We start from the raw sequence: 6567 nt of genomic DNA, 5'->3' as shown, positions 1-6567 counted from the left end.
GCTGTCTTCAGAGGCCGACAGAAATTACGCTGACCAGGTTAAATACGGTGGAGGAGTTCTGATAACGTGCAAGACTGTATAGGTTCATTTAGAAGACAATACCTGGAGACGTACGAAGAATGTGCGTGGTTGGAAATTCCAACACGTGATAAATCTCACTGTCTCGTTAGCTGTTATTACTTTCCACCAAACTCCGATCTTAACGTTTTCACGAATCGTTTTTTTTTTTTGATATTGGGAAAAATTGATTTTTCGAAGTACACGGTTCATATTTACCAGGGTTTTAATCTTCCTGAAGTCGAATGGGGAACTGGTTTGGTCAGCAGTGACTCCGTAGCCGTACGAGAAAAAGTCCGATGTCCATTGATTTTAATAACTTCCATGGGTTACGTCAATATAATGCGATGAGGAACTGCCCTGGTAATATTTTTGAGGGGGCGTGGAACCGGCGACATGGCAATGCCCATCTCAACTCTTCTGCTATTAATGCAGGTTTTTTCTGCGTGCCGAACTGCTGGAGGAACGTCTACGGAGCCTGCCTTCCCATACGACGTGTGCTGGCTCAGCGATGAAAATGCCCGTCCTTTTTCAAGCCCCACAATCAAGTGTGTACTGCAAAGAACAAATCCGAACTTTTTTTAATGTTGTGTTTGCAACAATGTGCACTGGGCGTCAACGATCTTCGGCTACAAATGCTGCGAAGCGGCACTTCACCAGCGGGGCGCAGAACCGGCGACATGGCAGTGCCCACCTCCACTGTTCTGCTATTAATGCAGGTTGGTTTTCGTCATCATTCTCTTACTAGCCAAGGTTTCTTGCTGCTGGTTCCACCCCACACGTTGTTTTTGATTGTGTCATCACAGCGGAATTATGTGCCGTCGTGGAATGTTCATGTTAGGCGGCAGCTATCTCTGTTTCGTAATCCTGCATTTTACTTTTTTCTTTTGCTGGTGTGTTGCGGAGATGTTGAACTGAACCCACGTCCTTTTGAACAGTTCACTCAATTACTCGAAGGCCAAAAAAAAACATGATGTCGAAATTAACATGAATAGAAGCAAAGCAAAACGAGATTACAACGGAAATGAACGATTTGAAAGAGCGTCTATGTTCTCTTGAAAAACAGCTTGCAAAAATAGATTACATGAGCAAGGCAATAGATTCTATTTCAGTGGAACAGCGCCAGGACCATGAAGCGTTGAAGTTCCCAATGCTAAAATTGAAGATTTAGAAAACAGAGGTAGGAGGAATAACCTGATCTTTTTGGTTTCAAGGACTCTGAGAACGAAACCGCTGCGAAGCCAGAAGAACTTCTTCTTGGTCTATGCACCTCCGAACTTTCACTTCCCTCATTGGTAATTGAACGCGCTCAACGGCTAGGTAAATTCGTAGCTGGCAAAGATCGGCCTGTCATTGCAGCATTTTTCTACTTTCAAGGTACGGCAGCCGGTGCTCTCAAGAGCGCATAAGCTGAAGGACACCTCTTACAGCATATCTGAAGATTTTTCATGTGCTGTGCGCGAAAGAGAAATGTTTTGTGGGATTACGCAGAAAGAAACAAACAGAATGGAAAGAAACCAGTGCTTAAGTTTGATACTCTGAACTTAAACGGAAAATGTTATCAGTATGATAGCGAGTCAGCGGGTGTGCTCGAGCTGTGACCTCTGGGCTCGTCCCTGAAAACAAGGCTTCTTAGTTTGCTGCTCATCAACTGCCAGAGCATTAAAAATAAAACTGATGAATTCTGTCTTCTCGTTCAGTCTATATATCCCTCAATTGTTCTTGAAACTGAGTCCTGGCTCGACTAGTCTGTCAAATTCTGAAGTTTTCCCTTCCGGATATCAGTGTTTTCGTCGCGATCGTTGCAGAAGAAACGGGGGGGTGTTCATTCTCGTTGCAACAGGAATACCATGTGGAATGGTCGAATCTTTTGGTGTTACGGAGTCTGTGTTTTGTAAATTAAGATTATCAAATGGAAAAGGTTTAAAAGTTGGGGTATTCTAGCACCCACCAGGCTCTTCGCGAGCAGAATTTGAGCATCTATCAGATATTCTCGACACTATTGAAGGTGATCCTATCTTGTTGGGCGGTGACTTCAACCTCCCCAGCATAGATTGATCAGCCAGTTGCCCCGAGAGACATTGCTCAAGGTTCCTTGTACTCGACATTTTTTTATTTAAATGATTCATTTTGGTTCCATAAGTACATTCATGATGCGTCTCCCAATTATGGCTCTGGGAATATTCTTGATTTTTTGCTGTGTAATACCTCAAACATTATAGCAGTTGTTAAACTACTGCCGAGAATAAGTGATCACAATATGGTGATAGCTGACATTTCTATTGGCAATGTGTCAGTCGCAAGGAAACTCGCGCGAAAAGTCTATGTATTTAGTAAGGAGAATTGTTATAGCATTAACATAGAATTAGAATCATATTTTTCGGTTTTCGAGACTTTAGCTGGTGAACTTGGCACTGAGCAGTTATGAGCCATTCTAAAAGAAAAACTCCTACAGCTACAAGACATGTTCATCCCCGCGCAAACTATATCTCCTAGAAGAGCTAAAAGCAAACCATAGTTCAACAGCGAATTATACGCTCTAACGAAAAGAATAAGGCGAGTTTACCTGAAACTTAGAAAAAGGCTTTGTCCTGCGAATCTGGCTGAACTAAAAAGGTTGAAGTCTGAGTTTAAATCGCTGGCAGGGACAGCGAAACTTTCATACTTTTCTTCACTAAGAAACAGGTTGTTACAGGATTCGAAACAGTTCTGGAAACATGCTCGCAGTCGCGGCAAAGATGACTGCTCGGTGGGCGAAACGCTCATTGAAGATCACGCATGTAAGGCTGCGACCTTTAGTAAATATTTCTTGTCTGTATTTATTTCATCCCACTCGCGAGTTCTACAGATTCCAATAAGTGCTGATCTGATGCCAGAAGTTATCTTTAGCATAGCAGGTATTCGCAAGTTATTGCGTAATGTGAACTCATCGGTTGCAAGCGGCCCAGATGATTTGCCAGCAGCAGTTATCAAAAATTGTGCTGATACCTTGTCATTGCATTTTACTCGATTATTTCGCAAGACTTTGCAAGGGACTCTGCCAAAAGACTGGAAATTGGCTCGAGTTGTGCCCATCCATAAAAGTGGACCAAAAAATTTGGTACAATACTATAGGCCAGTGTCTCTAACAAGTATAGCTTGGAAGAGAATGGAACATGTAATGTACAGTTCTATTATGTCGCACTTCATTAAACATAATTTACTTAACCCTGCTCAGCACAGATTTCGCCAAGGTTTGTCTTGCTCTACAGAGCTGGTTGAGTTTACATATGATATTGCAGTTGCTATTGATAAACAGAAGGTTATTGATTGTATTTTTTGGACTTCCAGAAGGCATTTGATGTTGTTGCACATGATCTCCTTGTTTCTAAATTACGCAACTACAATTTGAACGAAAGAGTCATTGTATGGATTTCTGAATACCTATCTCTACGACAGCAGTGTGTAGATGTTGGTGGTCGCTCCTCAAACTATGGTCCTGTTACTTCGAGCGTCCCCCAGGGCTCTGTTCTGGGGCAGCTTCTTTTTTGATATATATAAATGATATTAATGCTGATGTTACTTCTTCATTTAGAATGTTCGCAGACGACTGCGAACATTCTAAATGGTTTATGGTTTATGGGGGTTTATCGTCCCAAAGCAACTCAGGCTATGAGAGACGCCGTAGTGAAGGGCTCCGGACATTTTGACCACCTGGGGTTCTTTAACGTGCACTGACATCGCACAGTACACGGGCCTCTGAAATTTCGCCTCCATCGAAATTCGACCGCCGCGGCCGGGATCGAAACCGCGTCTTTCGGGCCGGCAGCCCAGCGCCGTAACCACTCAGCCACCACGGCGGCTCACTGCGTGATGTATAGAATTATACATAGGGTACTTGATGTGCAAAGCCTGCAGGATGACTTAGACAAGATAGCCGTGTGGTGTAATAATTGGGACATGACTTTGAATACTAAAAAGTGGGTACACGTCACCTTTTCGAGTAAGCGCTCTTACCCTTCTTATATATACACTATAAATCATGCGACCTTGATAAAGAACAAAATTTTAAGTACTTAGGCGTTTATCTTACTGCTGACCTGAGGTGGTCAAAGCGTGTTAATTACATCGTAAACAAAGCTGCTGGTATTCTAGGTTTGTTAAGAAGAAATTTAGGCCATCTTCCACAGCGTCTCAAGGAACAGCTATATTATACTCGCGTCCGCACGGTACTCGAATATGAGTCAGTGTGCTGGGACCCGTACACACAAGAACTTATTGATAAATTGAAAAAAAATCAAAATAGGGCAGTCCGCTTTGTCCTTGAAAATTTTGACAGGACACTCAGTATCTCAGAAAGCAGAAGGAATCTTCAGTGGCCAGAACTTAAAACTTGAAGAAATCTGAGATTAAAATTTTTACACAATATTTTCTATTCCAAGACTGGTATAGGCGGAACCAAATATTTGAAGCCGCATTTCTATGTCTCAAAGCGAAGGGATCACAATTTAAAGCTCTATGAATTTCCTTTTAAAGGCGACGTACTCCGATATTCGCTTTTTCTGCGTACAGTTCGCGAATGGAATGCCTTGCCGCCACGTATTGTTAATGTTGTACCAAATGAAGCCTTTTCTCACGCGTCAAGTGCATGATTTCTTGTTTTGTGAATGTGAAAGTGCCCCCCTGCTGTAATGCCGAAAGGTGATGCACGTACCAATAAATAAATAAAATAAACAAATCTAGTCATATCGAACATGCCTGTTTTTGGTGTGCAAGAGGAGCGCGATGCTCTTGTTTTAGTAGACAAGTTCCACTGTCCATTTACTTTGTCATTCTTTCTGTCATTCGTCCAGCGCGTGAACTTAAACCAGAAAAATTCAGGTGCGCTTACGGCGATTATCTGGTGATATACAAAGAGCTTTAGAGCTACGACCGGTCACGATCCTTTGGCATCTGGAACGTGGACTCATGCGTTGAGCTATTGACATCAGTTGTGGAGGGAACAATGAAACAATTTATTCTGCGGTGTCGTCTGAGAGGGTCTAAATTTTCTTCCTAGTTTTCTTCTGATTTGAAACATTATTTAGAGAAAAAACAGCGGTTTACAAACGGTACGTTAAATCAGAAAGTGAGCATTGGTACCAAAAATAATCACTATGCAGACAAATTGCGAAAAAGCTTATTGCAGGCGATGAAGCTCAATATCACAAGCATCTTGAAGATAACTTTAAGAAAGAACCGAACACTTTTGGGGTTTTTCTGTGGGAGCAAAGTAAAGAGAAAGTTAGTGCTACTGTGCTAAAGATGCGTGACGGTGTTTCAAGCCGCAAGATGTATGCCAAGCTTTCGTGAGCACTTTAGCTCTTTCTTTGTGCGCCCTGACAACACCGCTGGTATTATCACCCTTGGTGACAGCCCTGACTCACAGCGCTTGAAAGTGTCGCTGAGTATAAAGTTTTATCGGCGATTCAGAAGCTGAAGCAAGAACGTTCAACAGAAGTTGATGAAATTCCCAGCTTTATAATCAAAGGATGCAGTGACATTTTTGTTCCTGCTCTAACGTATTTGTTCAACTTATCTTTGCGCACTTGTGTTTTTCCTTGTCTATGGAAACTGTCAGTAGTTGTTCCTGTATATAGTCTGGCGATGCTTGTGATGTGAATAATTTTCAAGCCGTGTCACTTGGTTGTTGTTTTGCAAAATTTTTTGAAATGGTAATGTACGAACGCATGAGTTCATATTTTAAAACAAAAGATAACACCTCTGCAGCACTGTTTGTTTAAAGGACGATCTATCCAACTTCCTTGGGTATAGTGTTCCTAATGTGTTTGATCGCAGTCAAGTGGACACAATCTACTTTGAATGACTAAAGCTTCTGACGCTGTTTCCCATGAGATAATTGTGACGAAGATGGAAAAATACGGACTTTCTCACATGTACTGCAAACGGCTCCAAAGCTACATTGGCAGCCGCCGTAACTCCTGACGTTGAAACATACTCGTCAGACACACAGCGGTAAAATCTGACCCCATTACGGCGGCTATATATATATATATATATATATATATATATATATATATATATATATATATATATATATATATATATATATATATATATATATATATATATATATATATATATATATATATATATATATATATATAATTATATATATATATATATATATATATATATATATATATATATATATATATATATATATATATATATATATATAATAGGTTTTGGGGGGAAGGAAATGGCGCAGTATCTGTCTCATATATCGTTGGACACCTGAACCGCGCCGTAAGGGAAGGGATAAAGGAGGGAGTGAAAGAAAGGAAGAAAGTGGTGCCGTAGTGGAGGGCTCCGGAATAATTTCGACCACCTGGGGATCTTTAACGTGCACTGACATCGCACAGCACACGGGCGCCTTAGCGTTTTTCCTCCATAAAAACGCAGCCGCCACGATCGGGTTCGAACCCGGCACCTACGATTTTATTCTAGCAAAACTTGGTATGTCTGCTC

The 6567-nt window shown here is 41.4% G+C and overlaps 1 long non-coding RNA gene across 1 annotated transcript in view; it reads left to right on the top strand.

The window, feature by feature from the left end:
* Positions 1-270: 270 nt before the first annotated feature.
* LOC144130184 (uncharacterized) overlaps positions 271-6567 on the top strand; it is a 70180-nt gene continuing 63883 nt past the window's right edge. The window contains exon 1 of the long non-coding RNA XR_013313994.1: positions 271-776. This is a non-coding gene — a long non-coding RNA (uncharacterized LOC144130184). The remainder of the gene's footprint in view (positions 777-6567) is intronic.

Source organism: Amblyomma americanum, chromosome 4, assembly GCF_052857255.1.
Source record: "Amblyomma americanum isolate KBUSLIRL-KWMA chromosome 4, ASM5285725v1, whole genome shotgun sequence".
Taxonomy (NCBI): Eukaryota; Metazoa; Arthropoda; class Arachnida; order Ixodida; family Ixodidae; genus Amblyomma; species Amblyomma americanum.
Note: the sequence above shows the minus strand (reverse complement) of the source record. Positions and strands in the feature narration are given on the sequence as shown.